Source organism: Eretmochelys imbricata, chromosome 1, assembly GCF_965152235.1.
Source record: "Eretmochelys imbricata isolate rEreImb1 chromosome 1, rEreImb1.hap1, whole genome shotgun sequence".
Classification (NCBI taxonomy): Eukaryota; Metazoa; Chordata; order Testudines; family Cheloniidae; genus Eretmochelys; species Eretmochelys imbricata.
Genome location: NC_135572.1, coordinates 354,145,472 through 354,169,025, shown reverse-complemented (window position 1 = coordinate 354,169,025; position 23,554 = coordinate 354,145,472). Strand labels below are relative to the sequence as shown.

At 51.6% G+C, this 23,554-nt stretch overlaps 1 protein-coding gene across 1 annotated transcript in view; it reads left to right on the top strand.

The window, feature by feature from the left end:
* ASB13 (ankyrin repeat and SOCS box containing 13) overlaps nucleotides 1-10,680 on the top strand; it is a 31,131-nt gene extending 20,451 nt beyond the window's left edge. The window contains exon 8 of the mRNA XM_077837257.1: nucleotides 10,662-10,680. The gene's annotated coding sequence lies outside the window, so the exon portion shown is untranslated. The remainder of the gene's footprint in view (nucleotides 1-10,661) is intronic.
* The last annotated feature ends 12,874 nt before the right edge of the window (nucleotides 10,681-23,554 follow it).

Here is a 23,554-nt window from a genome sequence, read left to right as displayed (position 1 = left end):
GCGCAGATTAGTGTGTGCATGGGTGTGTGGATGCGTGTGCATGCACATGTGTGCGCATGTGTGTGTGCGCGTGCATATGTGTGTGTGCGTGCATGAGTGTGCGCACACGCGTGTGTGTGCGGATGAGTGTGCGCATGCAGGTGTGTGTGTGCATGAGTGTGTGCACGTGTGTGTGTGCGCATGTGTGTGTGCGCGTGCATATGTGTGAGCGTGCATGAGTGTGTGCACGCTTGTGTGTGTGTGGATGAGTGTGCGCATGCAGGTGTGTGTGTGCATGAGTGTGTGCACGCGTGTGTGTGTGCGCATGTGTGTGTGCGCGTGCATATGTGTGAGCGTGCATGAGTGTGTGCACGCGTGTGTGTGTGCGGATGAGTGTGTGCATGCAGGTGTGTGTGCATGAGTGTGCATAGGAATGTGTGCGCGGGTATGTGTGTGCGCAGATTAGTGTGTGCATGGGTGTGTGGATGCGTGTGCATGCACGTGTGCGCGCATATGTGTGTGTGCGTGCATGAGTGTGTGCACGCGTGTGTGCGTGCGGATGAGTGTGCGCATGCAGGTGTGTGTGTGCATGAGTGTGCACAGGAATGTGTGCGCGGGTATGTGTGTGTGCATATGAGGGAGTGAATGTGTGTATGTGTACGAGTGTATGCGTGTGTGTCTGTGAGTGCCTGCGTGCGTGTGTGTGTGTGTGTGTGTGTGTGTGTGTGTTGGGGGATCAGGAGGAAAATTCAGCCTAGGCTGGCTGGTCCCTTTCGCCAGCCCCCTGCAGCTCTTCCTCCTCTCTCTCTCCCCTCAGTCTCCCACTTCCTAAGTCGTCCTCCCCGTACAGGCAGGGTTTGGCCCCTGCCCGACAATCCTGCCCCCGCTCACTCCTGCCCCACACCCCTCTGGAACAGCCTCCCTTCCACCCCCATTTCCCACCCTGAAGGGGGGTCGTCCATGGAGCTCCCCCATCGCACCGTAGAGGCCGGTGAGGCTGCCGCTGCCTAGCTGTAGGGAGCACTGGGCCCTCGAGGGGGCTCTGCCATGTTCAGTTGAGCATTGAGCTGCCTGCACAGTGGATGGGCCAGCAGCTGCTTGTGGGCTGCACGGAAACTGCCAGCCACTCTGCCCAGTTCCCTGCCCGACATGCAGCTTTGGTGTCTGTGTCCCCAAATCACAGCTGCCAAGGTAGTGCTGGGTGTGCTGCCAATGCTGGTACCACCCCAGAGCTGGCTGCATTTGGGTAGTGGGTGAGTGAGCTCTGTGTACAGTCTGAGGAGCACTTGGGGATCCGCTGGTACCACCCCAGAGCTGGCTGCATTTGGGTAGTGGGTGAGTGAGCTCTGTGTACAGTCTGAGGAGCACTTGGGGATTCGCTGGTACCACCCCAGAGCTGGCTGCATTTGGGTAGTGGGTGAGTGAGCTCTGTGTACAGTCTGAGGAGCACTTGGGGATTCGCTGGTACCACCCCAGAGCTGGCTGCATTTGGGTAGTGGGTGAGTGAGCTCTGTGTACAGTCTGAGGAGCACTTGGGGATCCTCTTGGCCAAAAAGCCCTCTCTAAATTGGTCACCTCAGCATGTTTGCTAAAAGAGCCCCTGGCTGCCTTCTATATCCGGCCCCCATCAAGGCAGTAGTTGAACCAGTGCAACAGTGAGACTGGAGCGCCTCTGCGACTTGGAAAGATTCTCTGTCTAGGTAGGTCTATGGTCCCATGCCTAGTGTCTGAGCACCTCCGGCAGGAACTGTCAACATTTCCTGTCAAAACTGGCTCTTGACAGAAAATAGGGTTTTGCCATTTCTTTGCATGGAGTGTCTACTTTTCACAGAAAGTTTTGATTTTTCATCCAGAAAACCAAATGCCTGAAAAATGAAGTATAGCAATTGGGTTAGTCTGCCATGGTGCCTCATGGGAGCTCTTGTGTGGATTCCTCATGTCCCCGTTCTCCGCTACGGGCCAGGCACCCCAGCTGGACTACGTCTCCTATGATGCACCATGGCCAAGGACTCTAGTGATGCAACGGCCTACACTCAACAAGTGAGCAAACTGAGGTGCACCATGGGAAAAGCAGTCCAGCCAACCTCCTAGGTTTTAATGCAAAGCTTGATAAATTTATGAATGGGGTTGTATGACAGTGGTTAAAGAACATAAGAATGGCCAGACTGGGTCAGACCAAAGGTCCATCTAGCCCAGTGTCCTGTCTTCCAACAATGGCCAGTGCCAGGTGCCCCAGAGGGAATGAACAGAACAGGTAATCATCAAGTGATCCGTTCCCTGTCGCTCATTCCCAGCTTCTGGCAATCAGAGGCTAGGGACACCATCCCTGCCCATCCTGGCTAAAGCCATTGATGGGCCCATCCTCCAATAATTTATCTAGTTCTTTTTTGAACCCTGTGATAGTCTTGGCCTTCACAACATCCTCTGGCAAAGAGTTCCACAGGTGGACTGTGCATTGTGTGAAGAAATACTTCCTTTTGTTTGTTTTAAACCTGCTGGCTATTAATTTCATTGGGTGACCCCTAGTTCTTGTGTTATGGTTCAGGGTTCAGGAGCCCTGGGGGTCGCTTCTGATTCAGAATCATAGTAATGTCAGGCTGGAAGGGACCTCGAGAAGTCATCAAGTCCAGCCCCCTGCACTGCGGCAGATCCAAATAAACCTAGCCGCCCCTGACAGGTGCTTGTCCAGCCTGTTCGTAAAAACCTCCAACGATGGGGATTCCACAACCTCCCTTGGAAGCCTGTTCCAGAGCGTAACTACCCTTAGAGTTAGGAAGTTTTTCCAAATATCGAACCTAAATCACCCATGCTGCAGATTAAGCCCATTACAGCTTGCCCTTATGTCTTATGTTCCTAAAACCTCATGCTTCAGGGCTTCAACCAGGCACCTGTAGAAGTCAGGAAAGGAACTTTCTCCTCACAATGTGGTCTGGCTTTTGTGAGGAGAAAATTTTCTCCTCGTAGTGTATTCGGACTTTTATTTTTCTTCTTCTGAACCAACAGAGATGGAGAGGAGACACTGGACATGGTGGGCCGGTGCTCTGAGGAGGCACCAAGCATTCTCTTTCTCAGGTGTCTGGCTGATGGGTCCCTCTCATGTGCTCACAATCTAACTGATCATCGTATTCAGGGTCAGGAAGGAATTTTCCCCTGGGTCAGATTGGCTGGGACCTTGGAGGCGTTTTCACCTTCCTATGCGAGTCACTTGTTTATCTCATTTAATCAGTTCCCTGCCATTGCAGGGCCCTCTGGCATGCGCACCTTGGTGCTGCTGTTCTCTGCCTTTGGCACAGACTATCTCTGTCCTTTGAGGCAAGGGCAGAAGAAGCTCACTTGAATTGCAAGGGTGGGGCAGCGGTCCATATTGAAACCCCAACACCCCAGCACCAGAGTAAGATACGGTGCCTATATGCCCCTCGAGCCCCAGCATTCCCACGGCGCATTCCGCACCCAACGGTGCGTTCCTCAGCCCTGCGCCCCCTGTTCATTGCTGCCACTGAGGGTGACGGGCTGTGCGGGTGAAACCATGATCAGTGCAGCCCTGTGAACTTGTGAAAGGCCGGGGTGTGGCGGGACTGAAAGAGCAACGTTTGCTGCTTCTGGTTTATTAAAAAACATGCGAGACAGCAAAGAAGCAGCTGTTTCCTCTTCATGTCTCTGCATGGGGAGCAGGGGGCATCAGGGCAGCGGGGCAGGAGGGGAGACGGGGGCCCAGGGATAGGAGGGGATGGGGCGGGTGATCGGCCTGGGGAGTGGAGGTGTTGGGGTGTCAGGGATAGGAGGGGGAGGGCTGGATGCTCTGCATGGGGAGTTGGGGGAGGTCAGGGTGTCAGGGATAGGAGGCAGAGGGGGTGGGTGCTTTGCCTGGGGAGTGGGGGAGTTGGGATGGGGGATCTCAGCGGTTCATGTCTCTCTCGCTGAGGGTAGCTGCTCCTGGTCCCAGCCTGATTTCCCCACACCCCAGTTCCTGCCTGCTCCCGGGTCAAGAATGGCCACTCTAGCCCTTCCATGTCCTGCTGTCACCCAAGAACCAAATATCGGGGTGGAAACATGGATCAATTCCCACACTATTTCCCTTATGGGGATGCCGTGCCCCATCCCCTGTCCCAGTCCTGCTGCCCCTGCTCCGAGGGCTGTAATACCTTGGTCCAATCAGGCTTGTCTGAGCTCTGCATTAGTCCCATTTCAAACAGTCCTACATTAAGGTGAACAAGGACCTTTCAGTGTGCACCAGCATGGTCCATGTAGGCCAGTGAGCATGTGACGCCCTCATGCATGCTAGAATTGACCCCCGCTAGTGCGGCCTAATGCACAGTGTAGACAAGCCCTAATTCTGGTTGCTGGGATGGGTGAGCAGGTGCTGCGTGGCGGTGGTGGTCTGTGAGATATAGGAGGTCAGATTAGCTGATCTAATGGTCCCTTCTGGCCTTTGACTCCAGGGAACCCAGCCTGTCCTGGAGAACGAGCCCATGACGTGCCTACTCTATTGCTCCTCTGCGGTGCCACCTCAGCATTTCTGAATCAAAATATTTCAGGGTTTGATTTTTTGGGGGGGGGGGGTTGAAAAGTCAAAATTTTCTATTGCTTCAACCTCCAGCAGCCCTGAGGAGGCCAAATGCAGCTGCCTCCAACTTTTTAACAAAACAAACATAAGCGCAGCATTCATGTCCATTGCAGATTTTTTTTCTCCCCGCAGAATAATAGATTCTGCTGGGAAGGTGCTACAATTACACCTTTTGCCCACCATGGGCTGCTCTGGCACCAGAAGAGTGGGCAGCTGGCTCACCACTGAAGCAGCCAGCCATGGACAGGGAGGGGGGTACTTTGGCCTTGTCCCCCCACGTCTATAAAGGTTCCGGGGCCCTTGATCGGAGGGCCAATGTCCTTGATAGTGGAGGATGTTATAAGGGAGGCAAGTTCTGCAGCGTAGCTTTCTCTTCCTACCAGCAACACCTCTGCTTTGCTGGGGTTCATCTTTAAGCGCCTTCTATTCAGCCACATGCTGATCTCAGCCGAGCACTGGGCAAGCTGGGAAACTAAACTTTGTACAGGGTTTTCTTGGGTTGGAAAAATTCTTCACAGTTTTTGAATTGTGTCTGCTCCAAGGTAACTTGCTGCGTGCTTCAGAATAAAGCAAGAGCCACCATAATGATATGGAGACTGGCCCGGAAATTTTACACAGCTTGTTTATTTCCTAAGTGGATGATTTAACATACCTAAGATGCTAAGATTTAGCATACCTAAGAAGTGTTCCTTCCACTCCATAACAAAACAAAAGGCAGGCACAGTGCAGGGTCATTTCAGTCAACTTTTATAGCTAATGTTAGGCAGAATTCAAGGAGCGGTTTTGATGATCATAAGTTAAAGAAATGCACCACAAAAATCTTTAGCTAACAGTTGCTGCAATGACTAGTAAATAGAACCATTATATACATCGCCTCTGGTATTAACAGGACTACAACAATTTACAACAGTTGAGGGTCTGGCCCAATACATACAAGAACAACAATTCAAAAAACCCCTACGCATGACAAAGACAAGGACTGCCCATGTAAGATAGCTTGTGTAATTGTTCCCGTCCAGTTATATTTTCCAGTAATGACAATACCCACGTGCAAATTTACCTTACAAACTGGAAAGAAGATGCAGGTTAGCAAGGTGGGTAATTAACCAGTGGAACAATTTACCAAGGGCTCTGGTGGATTTGCATCACTTAAAGATTTTAACTCAAGTCTTTCTAACAGATGCACACTGAGTCTAATTCAACCACAAGTTGTAGAGCTTGATGCAGAAATCACTGGGTAAAAATCTATGGCCTGTTACACAGGAGGTCAGACTAGATGATCACAACAGTCCCTTCTGGGCTTAGACTCTATGAATCATACATGTTCTGACAGAAACCCTGATTTGTAACGTACGCTGATCACAACCTTATCTTGAACGCCCTTTGGGCCACCATCACGAAGGAATTAAGCCTGGATGTGACTTTCTCCTGAGAAATTCCAGATCAGAGAGCCCAAAGCCGAGAGCGTTAGCCAGGGGCCACGTGAGCTCCATGGTGGCGGCATGGGCAGCGGGTATAATAGGCATAGAATCATAGAATCATAGAATATCAGGGTTGGAAGGGACCCCAGAAGGTCATCTAGTCCAACCCCCTGCTCGAAGCAGGACCAATTCCCAGTTAAATCATCCCAGCCAGGGCTTTGTCAAGCCTGACCTTAAAAACCTCTAAGGAAGGAGATTCTACCACCTCCCTAGGTAACGCATTCCAGTGTTTCACCACCCTCATAGTGAAAAAGTTTTTCCTAATATCCAATCTAAACCTCCCCCACTGCAACTTGAGACCATTACTCCTCGTTCTGTCATCTGCTACCATTGAGAACAGTCTAGAGCCATCCTCTTTGGAACCCCCTTTCAGGTAGTTGAAAGCAGCTATCAAATCCCCCCTCATTCTTCTCTTCTGCAGGCTAAACAATCCCAGCTCCCTCAGCCTCTCCTCATAAGTCATGTGTTCTAGACCCCTAATCATTTTTGTTGCCCTTCGCTGGACTCTCTCCAATTTATCCACATACTTCTTGTAGTGTGGGGCCCAAAACTGGACACAGTACTCCAGATGAGGCCTCACCAATGTCGAATAGAGGGGAACGATCACATCCCTCGATCTGCTCGCTATGCCCCTACTTATACATCCCAAAATGCCATTGGCCTTCTTGGCAACAAGGGCACACTGCTGACTCATATCCAGCTTCTCGTTCACTGTCACCCCTAGGTCCTTTTCCGCAGAACTGCTGCCTAGCCATTCGGTCCCTAGTCTGTAGCGGTGCATTGGATTCTTCCATCCTAAGTGCAGGACCCTGCACTTATCCTTATTGAACCTCATCAGATTTCTTTTGGCCCAATCCTCCAATTTGTCTAGGTCCTTCTGTATCCTATCCCTCCCCTCCAGCGTATCTACCACTCCTCCCAGTTTAGTATCATCCGCAAATTTGCTGAGAGTACAATCCACACCATCCTCCAGATCATTTATGAAGATATTGAACAAAACCGGCCCCAGGACCGACCCCTGGGGCACTCCACTTGACACCGGCTGCCAACTAGACATGGAGCCATTGATCACTACCCGTTGAGCCCGACAATCTAGCCAGCTTTCTACCCACCTTATAGTGCATTCATCCAGCCCATACTTCCTTAACTTGCTGACAAGAATACTGTGGGAGACCGTGTCAAAAGCTTTGCTAAAGTCAAGAAACAATACATCCACTGCTTTCCCTTCATCCACAGAACCAGTAATCTCATCATAAAAGGCGATTAAATTAGTCAGGCATGACCTTCCCTTGGTGAATCCATGCTGGCTGTTCCTGATCACTTTCCTCTCATGCAAGTGCTTCAGGATTGATTCTTTGAGGACCTGCTCCATGATTTTTCCGGGGACTGAGGTGAGGCTGACTGGCCTGTAGTTCCCAGGATCCTCCTTCTTCTCTTTTTTAAAGATTGGCACTACATTAGCCTTTTTCGAGTCATCCGGGACTTCCCCGGTTCGCCACGAGTTTTCAAAGATAATGGCCAATGGCTCTGCAATCACAGCCGCCAATTCCTTCAGCACTCTCGGATGCAACTCGTCCGGCCCCATGGACTTGTGCACGTCCAGCTTTTCTAAATAGTCCCTAACCACCTCTTTCTCCACAGAGGGCTGGCCATCTCTTCCCCATGTTGTGATGCCCAGCGCAGCAGTCTGGGAGCTGACCTTGTTAGTGAAAACAGAGGCAAAAAAAGCATTGAGACGTTGCCTCCCCTAGCACAGCAGTCCCTGCTGCCCGACACCAGGGCCATGGTGCCCCCCCGCCTCTTCCCCTCCCTGCTCTGATCCTTCCCCGAGGCTCCCACGGGTTGCTGCTGCTGCCTGGAGTCTTCCTCCTCTCCTCTCCTCTCCTCTCCTCTCCTCTTCTCTCCTCTCCTCTCCTCTCCGCTCCTCCACCCCATCCCCTTCCCCCCTCGGAGGTCCCTGCAGCTGCTGACCGTGTCTTTCCTCACCTCCCTCCCCGCAGGGCGCGGGGTGCTGTGCCTGTGAGAATGCGAGTGGGGAGTCAGTGGCAGACAGGGGGAGTGAGGAGGCGAGTGGAGGGGATCCCTGAGTAACTTTACACAGTGAAAAAGCCTTCCAGAGACCTAGTAGCAGAGAGCACTGACACTGTTAAAGAGCCATTAAAGTGGTAATGAAGCCATGTACTGTACCAGGCATTTGCCAACGCCCAGGAGGCCTTTGGCCACATTCAGCTGGCTTTTATAGTGTAGGAAAATGTGTTAGTGGGGCTAAACACAGGTTCCAAATGACCCGTCAGGTATTCTCTGTGACCAGCAGAAGTAACTGCGGACCTGGCTCAAGGAAGAGCTGACATAGCCAGGGAGTTTATTTCTTGATCTAGTTGTTTTATTCAAACCCCAGTTTAAGTAAACGAGTCTGGCAGGGAATTCTGTGTAAGGAAGGTGATTAAATGCAGAATGCAGGCTGTCACTGACAAGGACAGATTAGGAGAGATTAGGAGTCAGGTTGGCGCAGGTAGCCTGGCGTTTCGTCTCCCTCTGTACAGCAAACACCGAACTCCCTATCTGGCAGTCGAGCTATACCTGTTGGGGGATGTTATTAGTACTTTAAGGTGAAAAGGGGAGAGTGTGTCACGGGGGCGGGGGGGGCAGCAGCAGGGTGAAGACCCAAGCGGCAAGCCAGCTGCACAGCAGGTGGGGGTGGGGGTCTCGTGGCAGGCGGGGACAGGGCCCTGTGCGGGGGTGAGGAGGCAAGCAGCAGGGGGGCGAGTGGCAGGCGGGCGAGGGAGGAGGTGATCGTCGGGGGATCTCGGGGGGGGTGTGTGTGTGAAGAGGTGAGTGGCGAGTCAGCGGCGGGTGGGGGCGGGGCCGGGGGCAGAGCAGGGGTGGAGTGTGAGCGGGGGCTGTGGGTGGAAGAGGCACGACAAGGAACTCGCCTCCCCCAGGGGAAGTTTCACCCTCGGGGGGTGGCCATTTGGTTTTTTCCCACAGTTCCGTTGGCGAGGGCCAAAGGCCTCTGTTGGGCTCCCGCAGGCAGAGTGGGAAATGCCAGCCGACAAAAAGGAAAACGTGGATTTTAGCAGGCCGCAGACGCTGGCCCGGCTGGAGAGAATGGACTGGGCGCTAGGTGCCTCAGCCGCACCCCTTCCCAGCCCAACTCCTTGTGCGTTGGGGCGCGAGGGGGCGTTCTTCAGACTCACCTACCACTTTCCACGCGGGGGACCACACCTAGCGCTGACCTTCCCTGCGCCCGCAGGGAGCCTCTCCTCACACCCGTGCTGGCGCTCAGCACCCTTGCCAGGCCCAGGGGGAGAGAGTAACTGTAGTGCGAGGAGGATTGCTCACGCCGGAGTAGGATTTAAGGATAGCCGGTGTGCCACCACTAAGGGTCTGGGACGGGATTGTACTTGGGGCAGCTTGGTCCCTCCCGCTGCTGTGGCTACACTTCTGTTTTCCAATCCGGTCTCCTCGAGCTGGAAATTACACCTTCCAGCTCCAGCGTAGACATCCCCTAAGCACCACGGGCCGGGTCTCCTCAGCCTGGGAGATAGAGAGCCAGGGAGAACCAGAGGGTCCGTCCATGTTTGGCGGCCCCGGTAAAGAATCGCCTTTATGTTCATCACACCAGAATCCGTCTCTGCTGCGAGACACACAGCAATGTTTAGCCGACTGCAAAGGAGAAGTTTGCTGCTTCCTGTTAACCAGGAGCTGTACAAGTTAGGCTGGCTCTGTGGTGATATGCCCTTCATTGCATGACCTTAGTCTTCTTGGTCCTGAGGCAATTGTGGGAGTGTCTTCATGGCAGAGTTAGCTCAGGCTTTTACCTAGGCGTTTTTCCAGCCCTCCACCTTCCAGCCATATCCACAACGCACTCACCAGAGTTGAGTGGTGCTGTCAACCTGGGCTAGCTGGCCCAGTGGGGATAGAGGCTGGAGCTTAGGTGCTGCTTGCTTGGACTGGTAATCCACCCCTTTGGATGCAGGCTAAATCACTACAGTGCTGGGAGGCCTGCAATGCCTTCCCACCATCCCCCTGGGTGCCCAGAAGGACACACAAGTTCTCCCACTGGGAAAGAATCACAGAGCAGCGCGGCTCACTGCAGCACAAAGGACTATGGGATGTGCCCCCAGAAGCCGTAGCAACACACACAGGTGAGTGCAGCCCTAGAGGGGACCCAGGAACCCTGGTAGGGCTTTGCAGTGTGGCTGCTGCTACCCAGACTAGGCTAACCTGTGTGCTAATGGCTGGGGCTAATTTTAGTGAAGACATACCCATGGAGGAAGACATAGGTGCTGCCCTGAGAGAGCTTCCAGACAATATAGCTCAGATGCAGATCCCTTCTCTGCCCAAAGCGTTGAAATCTTGCCTCAGAGCTGACCTAAGGTAATGTAGCATGACTAGGGTCAGAACCCAGCAGCTTTAGCTCCACAGTGCAGACTAGGAGTAACTCCATTAGCAGGCAGCAGTAGTAGGCTGTTGTACTCTAGTGGACCTGCTTCTAGTGAGGGAGACAAGACACATACGGTGAATTATCTAAACAATGAAAAGCAGGGGACAGCTTTTGCTTTTAAGTATAAATGACATCCTTGAAAATTCCTTCAGAGGAGGGTCCTTAAAAATTATTCTCCTTCATCAAACAGGTGCTGCCACATTCAAGTCGATCGACGGATGCTTTTCAGTAGAGAGACCTAAGAATGGGCCATATGCTTATGTACCTACACGGGGAACTTCAATCTAGCCGATAAAGATATAACCAGATCTAGCGGTTGGAAGCTGAAGCCAGAAAGATTCAGACCGGAAATAAGACTGGAAATAAGTGATGATAGTTAACCATTGGAACCATTTGCCAAGGATCATGATGGATTCTCATCACTGGCCAGTTTAAAATCAAGACTGGATTTAAAAAAAAATAAATGTATCCCCTATTTCAGAAGGAATTATTGTGGTGCAGTTCTCTGGCCTGTGCTATACAGGAGGTCAGACTAGGTGATCACAGTGATCCCTTCTGGCTGTAGAATTTATGAATCTAAGAATAAAAAGATCCCTTCCAAAACTACTGAAACAGGGAAGCCCTTAAAAAGGATGAAGGATTGTGGCCACTAGGGGGCAGAGGTGTACCAAGCTGCCTGCAAGGCTGAGCCTCAAGCCCTGGCAGATCCGGTAGGGTGGCTGACTCAGGTCTGAGTTGGTTTGGCCGATTAGCTCAGGCAGGCTTGTTTCCAGTAGCCGGGCCTCACTCCCCCAGCCCTGTCCCAGGCCTTGCCCATACTGAGCTGGTTATTGGGACAGGCAACCGCGGAATTTAAGCCTGCGGAGGTGATGAGCTTTGCAGACTGGATGGGCCGGGAGTCCTGTGTAGCGTGGAATTTATACCTTGATTCCTTGATTTCTGAGAGGCCCTTTCCACCCTGTAGCTGACTCTATGCAGAGGCTTTCCCAGTTCATTTACTCGGATGACAAATTCCCAGGAGGAAATCACTGGCCAGAAAACAATTTGCATTGTGCAGCCCCAGGCATCTGCCCAGCCTGCTCAGGTCTCTGACTCTGCAGCCACAGGCATCTGCTCAGGTCTCTGACTCTGCTCAGGATAGCCAGTGAGGAGCTGCAGATCCCCCCAGCAGTGTTACCAAGTTAACCTCAGCCTGTCTGTTGTAATAACCGATTTTCTGGATCCACCCTAGTTTTTAGTTTCTGGCCCTGGGCTGTTTGTTCCAAGCAGGGGGAAGGGCAGGAAGGCACGCACTCAGAGCAGAAAGAAAAGGAGGACTTGTGGCACCTTAGAGACTAACCAATTTATTTGAGCATAAGCTTTCGTGAGCTACAGCTCACTTCATCGGATGCATTCAGTGGAAAATACAGTGAATGGTTGTAAACTGCTGTTTATTCCAAACCACGCAGGATGAGGGGTACGAGGCTTCAGTCGCCCATCCCAGGTTACACTGACTTCAGTGAGATTACGCCTGATTTATTCGTAATATTTGTAACAATCATACTTACATCAGTGTATTGCAGTAGCAACGTGCTGCCTAAGGCAAAGTGGGTTTGGGCTACACTGTGATAAGACCTAGAAAAGGCTGCCTGCCCCAGTGATCCTGGGCTTTGTTTAGCTGAACGCTTCCAGCTGTCTTTGCCTCGCACCCCGCTTTCCAATGAAACAACGAAGGCCACTGAGATCAGTGGGCTCAGGCCATGGCGCAGCATGGTGGTACTTCATACCGTTGACATGCATTAGGCTAGTGGGTTGGGTGCTCAGGGCGCATGGGCTCTGCCCCAGACCCTAGGTGTGACTTTGGGTCCGACACTACAGCTCTTTGTGCCTCGGTTCCCCATCTGGCACATGGGGACAGCGCTTGCTTGCACCCACCCTTTGTCTTGGCGATATAGTCTAGGAGCTCTTCAAGGCAGGCGCGGTCTCTCCTTATGCGTTTGTAGAGCACCTAGCACCATGGGGGTCTCGGTCTCAGTTGGGGGTCTCTGGGCGCTACTGTCACAAACAATGATAAGGAAGAAGAAGATGGTGCCAGAGAGAGGCGCGGCTCTTGGACTCACAGAGGTGGCGTTGTGCGGCAGGACAGAGGGAAGTCAGGTGGCAGAGACATTAGAAGATTCTACAGCTCCCTCTTGTGGCCACCACGGCACTGTTTGCCCTGCCTCAGTTTCCCTCCATGTCTTCAGTGCTCTGCAGCCACTGATATGTTCCGGTGCTGTAGCCCTCTGCCAGAGTCCCACCCCTGCCAGAGTATCAAGATTCCAAAACAAATATTCCAAATTCAAAGAAGGCGGGGGCGGCATTCATCCATCCCAAGCCTGAACTGGGCCCAGCCCTTCCACTCAGGCACTTCCCTGGGCTCCCTCTCCTCCCTACAGCTGCGCGAGGCCCTGACAGGCAGCAGTCCTGCATATGGCCACCAAGCAAGGCCCTGGCACAGAACTCAAATCTTCCCTGTGGAAGGCTCTGTTGGCCAGCAGTCCAGCTCCCTGAAGCCCCCTGGTCTTCATTCACTGAGGGAGCGCCAGGGGTCTGCTCTCCTTCCCCATCAGCCTCCAACGGGGCTGGGTTCAGCCCTATCCGCTCCTAGCCTCCAGGCCTGACACAGTATAGCAGGGTGGGGCTGTTTGGGCCCACAGGCTCCAGTTGTCCCCTTCTTAGCTAGTGTGGGGTTTGTACACTCCTCCCCCCGTGCTCTGTGAAACTTCTCCGAGCTGTTCATTAGCCGCCATGGTTCCCATTCATATAGCACCCAATGGAAAGGCTGGTGTGTAGGCCCCACAAAGAACATGCCAGAATATTTATTAAGGAAGAAGTGGATCCGCCATTTACGTGATGGCCAAGCTTTATCTGCTCTTCCTCTCTCTTGTCCCACCCTGGCTCGCTGCCTGGCACTTGACCCCAGCGTTTCTCACATAGCTGCCTTGGGAACACTTTGAAACATTGCCAAATTTCCACTGATTTGCCCTTTGGTCTTTTAATATATTTCAGTTTCTTCCCAAGATGACCAGATGAATGTCTGGGTAGCATATGAGCCAAGTGTAGCTGCTAGCGATTGAAAACCAGGGGGGAACTTTTATTTAAAGCCCTGTTGTGAGCTATGAAATGGCTTGAAAGCTTTGAAGGTTCCTGGTACTGCAGGGCTGGGGGGTGGCGGATGGCTCCTTGTGGATGGCAGTTGGAGATGTTTGGCTGAGAAGCTGCCATAGGGACGGATGAAACTGGCATCAATAGTTGAGCAGAGGTGGGGATGGCGACACAGTATCAGGCTGGGAGGGCCTTGATGGGGAAGAAAAGATGCTTGATCTTAATGTGGTGAAATAGGGGTAGCCAGAGGGAAGCATGAAAATGGAGGGGTGCTGTGGCTAGAGCGATGGATGTTGGCATCTGTGTCTTGTGTGGAGCAGAGGGGAGTGATGGGGGATCTAGGGGGTGAAAGAGGAGATGGTTACAGTCTTGTCCAAATGCCACCGCCTACCTGCATGCCCTCTGCAATTTCAGTTCAATACATTAACCCTGTCGGGTAGTCTATTGTTAAACAGCCATCGCCTGCCACCCCAGAGCTGGCTGCATTTCTGTGCTGGGTGAAAAGATTCCTGTGTGCAGTCTATAGAGCACTCTTGGATCCTTCTGAGTGAGAGGTGCTACATACAGTAACTAAGTCACTGTTGCCATTCTCTTCTCTCTGTGTTCTTTGTACTCAGCTATGGGAGATGGAATCACAGTCTGTCTTGAACAGGAGGCATTTATTAAAGAAAATAACTGTAGCTAGAGCCACACAAACAAGCTTCCACACAGCTCGAACTCCAGCTTTGTCTCCCGTATTTACCAGTGACCACCTGCTGCCTGGAACTCTGCACAGCTCACAGAGCCATCTAGTGGCTATATCATGTAACTTCAAGCATATGGGTCAAGTGAGATCTGCTCAGTTCCCCCAAGCAATGACATACCTGCAGGCCGTTATCCTGTGGTGACAACAGAACTAACACAGATCACAAAGAATTAATGTGGCTCTCAGACTTTTACTAGGGAAATCATTGAATGATGTGTCAAAGCCTGACCCTTAGAGGTGGTAACTAATGCCCACTATCAATGCCGGGGCTCAGAAAGAAGGTGAAGTGAGAGTGTGCTGAGCACTTATTATTCGTGTATATATCACAATAAATGTACACAGCGCTGTACAAAGGGACAGCAGTGCCAGAGAAGGTGCTTAAATGCAACAGCAGGATGGACATCAGCTGTGGAAGGAGGTAGAAACCTTTGCTAGGCCAGAATGTCACTGAAATATGAACCAGGCAATCTTATTTGGAAGGCCGGAGAGATGAATGCCTAACAAAGTTGCGTACTGGGCAGCCTCTTTGCGGCTCCGTTTCCTGACCCCTCTGCAGCAATGACTCCTCCTTCTGCTCTTCGTACACTGCTCATCTGATCGGTTTGATGGTGGCTTCCTTCCAGATCTGTTAATGCTCCTCTTAGCAGAGCGCTGCCAATGTCGAAGGAGCGGGCGTGCGGCCACACCTCAGGCTTATTTTAGACATCTGGGAGGTTTGCACCCTCTGCAGCAGCTCTGCCCCTTTGTTACCCCATGCCCGCACAGAGCCTTTTATAGTGAGAATAAGCCCCTCATTTGTCACTTGTCTTCTTATGCCTTGTCGTGTGGGTTGCCTTCCCCAGAAGGTGGGGGTGGTCTAGTGATGTTAGTACAGGGGCTTGGAGACGGAGTCTGTGGGTTCTGCTCCTGGCTTGACTTCTGATTTGTTGCATCTCTGTGCCTCAGTTTCCCCATATGTAAAATGGGGATAACAATATCCACCTTTGTAAAGCTTTTGGCTGAAAGGCAGTCTAAGCGAGAGTGCTGGTACAGACCCAGTGCACCTAGAATGAGCTACATTGGTGAGCTACAGCTAAAAGAAGGGGGCTTACCCGGGAAGACTTTTCTGCCGGTTTTCGTTTCATTTCTTTTTTTTCTTTATTAGGTGATCTCTGGGGAACAATGTCCCTCTCTGTTCAACTGGGGCCTTTTCCTAACTAGGGGATTCCGCCACAGGTGCAGCTGCACCAGAGCAAACCTCTAGTGTAGATGGGTTAAGCTGCAATTGCCACTAATGCAGTTTAGCGCTGCTTGAATTAGCCTGCGGAACTCTCTGCTACTGGAAGTCATTAAGACCAAGAATTTAGCAAGATTCAAAGAGGGACTGGACATTTATATGGCTAGCAAGAATATCCAGAATTGACATAATGAGAAGAAAAATATTGGTAGGGATATTAAACCTCATGCTTCGGGGCTTATGCCAAACACTAATTATTAGAGACCAGGATGAGATTTAATGTGGTTGGCAGATTATTCCACATGCGCTAAGGTTCTTACACCTTCCTCTGAAGCATCTGGTGTGGGCCTGTCGGAGACAGCAGACTAAGCTAGACGGGCTGAGCCAGTCTGGCAATACCTGTGCTGACCAGGGTAAATTGTCGCTTGCCCTGTCTCCTCAGAACTATTCTCTAGTGGCTGTCACCATTGCAAATTCGCAGAGTGCACAAGGCATCAGCCTGTCATGGAAACCCACATCCGGCTAGCAGGCTCCTCCGATGAGGCGGTGAAAGGGTGCCAGGAAATCCAGTTTCGGGGGCAAGACCCCCCTCAGCGTGTTGACAACCACGACCACAGAAAAATGAAATGATGTCAGCCAGCCAGGCAGTGCCAAAGTGCCGACGAGACAGGCGGCATGGCTAGGGTGACCAGATGAAATGGACAAAATATTGGGACACATGGGGGAAGCAAAAAACAAAAACAAAACCGCTGGAGCGGCCAAAGCCGCAATATCGGGACAACTGGCATCAGTCGGGACGTGGGACAAAGAACTAAAAATCGGGACAGTCCCGATTTTTTGGGACGTCTGGTCACCCTCGGCACGGCTTGCTTGCTGGTGGTGGAATTGCTTGCCTCACCCTCACTAATGTCTAAGGCTGGCTCCCTGGGCAACGCCTCCCTCTCTGGTGTCACCTTCACCGGGTGCTGGAAGCTCCCTCTGAAGACATCTGGGTTTGCCTTCCCCCCGCTGCTTGCGGTTTACATCAGAAAGCCTGGGGGAGTGATTGTCCCCCTCTCCTGCATCCGTCCTCCTCCCTATGTTGCTTGGGTTGGAAGCTCCTTGAGGCAGGGACTGGGTCTTTGTAGAGGGCAGGACAAAGGCATTTCAGGGCTGGCCTGGGAAGTGGAAGGCGCAGGCTGGAGGAGGGAAGGAGCCTAGCTGGGATGTTCTGTGCTCAGGCCGCTTGGACCATGGGTGAGAGTCAGTGCTCTAATCTACACCTAGAACCAAGCTGGCATGCAGGCTCCCGGCCTTTTTAAATAACTCTCTCCTTTATTAGGCTCAGCACCCGCACAGGGCTGAACTGGGGCCTCTGTGCCTTGGTTTCACTGTCTGTAAAACGGGGCAATGATTTGAACTTTTTTTTGCCATGAGCAAAAGCCAAAAATTAACAATATTTAACATGCTGCATGCTCACTTCCTGGCCTTTTCTGTGGTGTTCCAGTGTGCTGGTAAAGCAGCCGCCGCATGTCATCCCAGTACCAGCTGCATTTTGGTAGCAGATCCCTGTGTCCGTTTGGCTCATGCCTTGGGCTCCTTCTAGCTGAACGGCGGTATAGAAATGTAAGAGGAGAATGATTGATTGGTGACGGCCTGAAAATAAGTTTCTACTCTGATGACGTAGGGCCAAATCCCCAGCTGGAGTAAACCAGCTGTTGCTCCATTGACACAAATGGGCCAGATCCCCACATGGTGTAAATCAGTTGTTGCTCCATTGACACCAGTGGGCCAGATCCCCATGGTGTAAATGAACATAGTTTAATTGAAACCAATGAGCTAGATCCCCACATGGTGTAAATCAGCCTAGCTCAATTGAAATCAATGGACCAGATCCCTACATGGTGTAAATCAGGTGTCACTCCCTTGAAACCAAATGGCCAGATACCCACATGGTGTAAATCAGCTGTTGCTCCATTGAAACAAACAGGCCAGACCCTCACATGGTGTAAATCAGCTGTCGCTCTATTGAACTAATTGGACCGATCCCAGATGGTGTAAATCGGCATAGCTCCATTGAAGTCAATGTGCCAGATCCCCAGATGGTATAAGTCACTGTACTGCCACTGAAGTTTTAGGGCCAGATCCACAGCTGTATAAATCAGTACAGATCCAGTGCAGGCCTTGGGCCAGATGCCCGGGTGGGATACACTTGCATAGTTCAACTGGTGCCAACAAAGCTACCCCAGCTGACTGTCTGGCCCCAGTTTTTTCACAAGGCCCAGCGTAGCTATAAACCCTTGGAGTGCAGAAGGTGTTGACAGGAGGCACATCTGGTATGTGCTTTTTGTAGCTCCATGTCCTGATGAATTTGGCAGGAACTCCTCAGTTCCAGACAGCCGTGGCTGGTCGGAGGAGTTCTCATGGATTTGTGACTCCCCCTAGAACCGTATGTTCCATTAGAACACTGGCCTCTTTTTCCTCGCTCAGGTTATAAATCCTGCTCAGATTAAGCGGGATTCTTGGGAAAAAATACTCCAAGGCAATAAAACCTTCTGGTAGCTGCTTTTATTCTCAGCAGTGTTCGGTTCCATTTCATTGAAAAAGAAAAATTGCCCGGATGCCTTATTTGGCTTCCTTGTGTCAAAGGCATAAAGGCTACACAAATGTCAGATTATAAAGGAGATCATTATAGGAGTGACAGATGTAACCTTTCCATTCTCCCTTCCGCCCTAATATTTACCTGGCATTGTTGAACCCGTCTCTCTGGGGAAATGGGCTTTCAGAGGAATGGATACATTGGGACATCCCATGGGGGAAACCAGAATTTAGCAGTATCAGTGCAGGGTGGGTCGCATATCCTGAGGGTACAAACTCTCTGGCCTGCTCCTCAGACCCACAAGCGGGAATTTCCTCTCCGCATGATTGCCTGAAAAACCTTCCCCTGCTCCCAAGCGAGGAACCGTTTCAGCGCGTCCGATGATAACGTCGCTCCGAACAACAAATCGGGTTTCCAGGAAAGCGATCGGTGCTCTCGAAGTGGACACATGTGGAAAGAACAGCCCCAGCCCGTAGGGGGTGGGATCCGATTGTTCTGGAGGAGGATTGAGTGTATGGGTTGTAAACAGCACTCCGGGCTGGCGTCTCTGTAAAGCCACGGGTCAGAGGGGGTATAATGAGTGCAACAAGGGGAGATGCCGAGGCGTTCTGGCTGACGGGGCCAGAATTCTCCCAAGCACCACTGGAGTGGGAGCTCAGCACCCTTTTACACGGAGCAGGCCATTCTCTGGTGGCTGGCGCAGACGGAAGTGGAGTCATAATCTTACCCTGGCCCCAGCCCCACTGAAGAATCTCATGCTAGCACGAGGTTAGCACAGTCCCTTGTCCTCCCTGATGGGACAGTGGCCAGACCCTGCTTGGGGTGTAAGGAGAAGAAAGGTGTTTGGCACTCATTTCTGACCCAGATCAGCAGGTCCCATTGCAGGACCCAATGCGTTCCGAAGGGATTGCAGCAAATGCGTAGAATTCTGTAATGACCTGGGTGGTGCCTACCGCTGCCTTCTACTGGAGAGAATCAGAACTGTACTGCAAGCAGCTAAGAAGTGATTCTTCATTAGCTCAAGAGGCAAAGACCTCTGCTTTCAAAGGATGCGCATCTGCGGTCTAGCCCTGCTGGTGCTCTGAGGAGCTGTCGCGCGCTCAGAGAAGTTTCTGGACAAAGGTGGGCTTCTTAAAACGCTCTATGGTCAAGCCCAGACTGCTTTGCAAAACTTGGCGCACGCCTGCTCTTTAGTGGTGTTAAGGAACAGTTACAAGAAACAAACCCCCTTTGTTGTAACCTTTTCAAACAGACTGTTGTTTGTGGCCCTGAGCTCTGGTAAATTTACTGCCGCGACAGAAAGAAAAATGGAACTGATGTTTGCTTTCATATCAGGCTGATACAGCTGGTGAGCTTTTCCAGACCTGGGAAATTAAAAACCATTACAAATGAAATGCTTTCATAACTCCAGCAGCCTACTCTGTGCAGCCTCAAAATGCTGTAATGCCTTTGAAGGTGTAATAGACACACTGCTAATTCTGAACTGGCTATTAATAGAAACTGGAGGGTCTGGGTACTCCTGGTTTTTAACCAAGTTTAAAAATGTATTTAATGAACCCTGCTTTAAAACCGGTTCTGGCTAAAAGGGTTTCTTGCAGAATCTGGTGCAGTCAAAGGCCCAACTGTTCATTACAACTGATCAAAATTTTCAAAAGCGGCCAGTGACATGGGCGGTGGGTATCACAGGCCAGGGGAGGCTAAGCCTCCCCAAATAGCCAGATGTGGCCCCGCCCATGCTCTGCTCCGAGGCCCCCACCTGCTTTCTGCTCTTCCCCCATGGCCCTAGCCCAGGCTGCTCCTCTTCCCTGAAGCAGGTGGGGGTAGGTGCTGGTGCTTGGACTGGCCAGCACTGAGGCCGCCGGTGCTCTAGGGCTAGGGCACTGGGGCTGCCCACCTGGCACTCTGGGGCTGGGGGCACTCAGGCGGGCCAGCTGGGGCAGCCCAGGGCTGGAGTTTTGGGGCTGGTGGCTGGGGCCCGTCGCCAGTCAGGGACTCGGGGCAGCTGGGGCGTGGCACCTCCGGCCGTGGTGGGGGGCTTGGGGCTCCGGAAGGGGTCGGGGGTGTAAAGGGGGTGGAATGGAGGGAGGGGCAGCAGAAGGGGCTGGGCCCGGGGATAGCCTCCCCGGGTGGTTCACACTTTGGCTGCCTCAACTCTAGACACTGGAAAGGGGCTTGATTTGCCAGGTGGGATGCTCAGCACTTTCTGAAACGTGGATCCTGTTAAAGCGTTACAGGTCAGGTGTCCAAAAATCACTAGGCAAAGTGTTTGCCTGCACTGCACAAAAAAGTGTCTCTCGACGGGAAAGCCAGGTAGTTTTTAACCTCGACGTAGCTAGTCAAAGTCAACCCTGATTCCCCCCCACACACACACATGGGCTTTATCAGACTAGCTGCAATCACTAAAAACCACCGTGGTTTGTCTCCGGGAGGATCTTACCCTGGGGTCACTATCTCGCTGTGCAGCACCCTTTTTAATACAGTGAAGATGTAGCCGAGATTTAGGCCCTGTTGTGATGGAGCCGCATGCTGCAGAAAATCATAGAATATCAGGGTTGGAAGGGACCTCAGGAGGTCATCTAGTCCAACCCCCTGCTCAAAGCAGGACCCATCCCCAATTTTTGTCCCAGATCCCTAAATGGCCCTCTCAAGGATTGAACTCACAACTTTGGGTTTAGCAGGCCAATCGCTCACTGAGCGATGCCTCCCCTCAATGGACACAATCAGCAGCTGAACGTTTCACTCGCATGCTGGTGCTTGGGGAAGTTAGATGAGAACCCTGGGCTGTCTGCTCCAGAACCACAGACCTGGCTCACTTGCTGGAAAGGAGATTTACTGCTGCCTGGTGTCGTAGTATGTGGGGGGCATGGACAGAAGCTCCCTGCAAATGGGGATAGGAGGGGGGTAGTGAGGGGAGGTAACTGAGACTTAGGGGCAGCTGGCTCCAGGCTGGGAAGGAAGGTTCTGAGGGTTCCGACCTGCTTCCCAGATCAATCCTGAGCCCTGAGACAGCCCCTCCAGATCCCGCTCTCGCCTCTGCCCCCCGGGTATATGTGAGCCCCCATAATATTTCCATTGTGGGCTGCTAGCCCTCCCTGCTCTCCCCTGTGGTTCTACCATCCCCGTAGTCCGAAGGCCCCATCCACTCTGGTGGCAATGTGACACAAACACAGCACGTTGTGTTGTTTGCTGTGAACCAATTCTTGCGGCAGGGCTGCAGTCCCACGGCGGCCGCTCCTCCTCCCGACACAGCTAATCAGGTCACAGTCTTGCAGTGCATTTTGGGTGGAGCTGGGTTTTTAACCACGATCCTGAGCTGTGCTCAAATCCAGCATCGCAGTGTGGTCTGAGAAGAGGGTCGTGGCCGGGCGTGGGCTGTGCCTACCTCTTTCCAAACAAACTGTTTGGAGACCTTCTATAGGTAAAACACCCAGTGATTTCTTTACAAAGTTCATGCCCACCAGATTGTGCAGCAACTTTAACAGACTCAGCAGGGGAGAGACCTCCTTTGGCTTGGGCTCAACCAGCCTACAGGTCTTTCACATTCTCGTCCCCCTTTCGCACTTCCCTTCTAGAATCATAGAATCATAGAATATCAGGGTTGGAAGGGACCTCAGGAGGTCATCTAGTCCAACCCCCTGCTCAAAAGCAGGACCAATCCCCAATTAAATCATCCCAGCCAGGGCTTTGTCAAGCCTAACCTTAAAAACTTCTAAGGAAGGAGATTCCACCACCTCCCTAGGCAACGCATTCCAGTGTTTCACCACCCTCCTAGTGAAAAAGTTTTTCCTAATATCCAACCTAAACCTCCCCCACTGCAACTTGAGACCATTACTCCTTGTCCTGCCCTCTTCTACCACTGAGAATAGTCTAGAACCATCCTCTCTGGAACCACCTCTCAGGTAGTTGAAAGCAGCTATCAAATCCCCCCTCATTCTTCTCTTCTGCAGACTAAACAATCCCAGTTCCCTCAGCCTCTCCTCATAAGTCATGTGTTCCAGACCCCTAATCATTTTTGTTGCCCTTCGCTGGACTCTTTCCAATTTATCCACATCCTTCTTGTAGTGTGGGGCCCAAAACTGGACACAGTACTCCAGATGAGGCCTCACCAATGTCGAATAGAGGGGGACGATCACGTCCCTCGATCTGCTCGCTATGCCCCTACTTATACATCCCAAAATGCCATCGGCCTTCTTGGCAACAAGGGCACACTGCTGACTCATATCCAGCTTCTCGTCCACTGTCACCCCTAGGTCCTTTTCCGCAGAACTGCTGCCTAGCCATTTGGTCCCTAGTCTGTAGCTGTGCATTGGGTTCTTCCGTCCTAAGTGCAGGACCCTGCACTTATCCTTATTGAACCTCATCAGATTTCTTTTGGCTCAATCCTCCAATTTGTCCAGGTCCCTCTGTATCCTATCCCTGCCCTCCAGCGTATCTACCACTCCTCCCAGTTTAGTATCATCCGCAAATTTGCTGAGAGTGCAATCCACACCATCCTCCAGATCATTTATGAAGATATTGAACAAAACCGGCTCCAGGACCGACCCCTGGGGCACTCCACTTGATACCGGCTGCCAACTAGACATGGAGCCATTGATCACTACCCGTTGAGCCCGACAATCTAGCCAACTTTTCTACTTTCTGTGCCTTTGTACTTTCTAAATTAATGAGGCAATTAGCTTTGACCTCTCTCCAGCCTATCCTCAATCTCTCAGTTTGGCGCAGTTCCCATATTCAGGCACGTGGGGGACAACTAACTGAAGTTTCAGTGATCAGAGAGCTGGATCAGCTGCTGTTGCCCAGATCTCTGTCCATGCTGATTTGGCCTCAGCTGGAGTGTTGTGTCCAGTCTGGGTGTCACATTCCAGGAAAGATGTGGACAAATTGGAGAAAGTCCAGAGAAGAGCAACGAAAATGATTAAAGGTTTAGAAAATTTGACCTCTGAGGGAAGAGTGAAAAATTTGGGTTTGTTTAGTCTGGAGAAGAGAAGACTGAGAGGGGACATGATAACAGTTTTCAAGTACATAGAAGGTTGTTACAAGGAGGAGGGAGAAAAATGGTTCTCGTTAACCTCTGAGGATAGGACAAGAAGCAATGAACTTAAATTGCAGCAAGGGAGGTTTAGGTTGGACATCAGGAAAAAATTCCTAACTGTCAGGGTGGTTAAGCACTGGGATAAATTGCCTAGGGAGGTTGTGGAATCTCCAACATTGGAGATTTTTAAGAGCAGGTTAGACAAACACCTGTGAGGGATGGTCTAGATAATATTTAGTCCTGCCATGAGTGCAGGGGACTGGACTAGATGACCTCTTGAGGTCCCTTCCAAGCCTATGATTCTCTGATTTAGGCCGTTGGAACAGGTTTACAAACTGTTGCCATGTAAATATCAGAGACAAAACCCATCATCATTCCAACAGTGA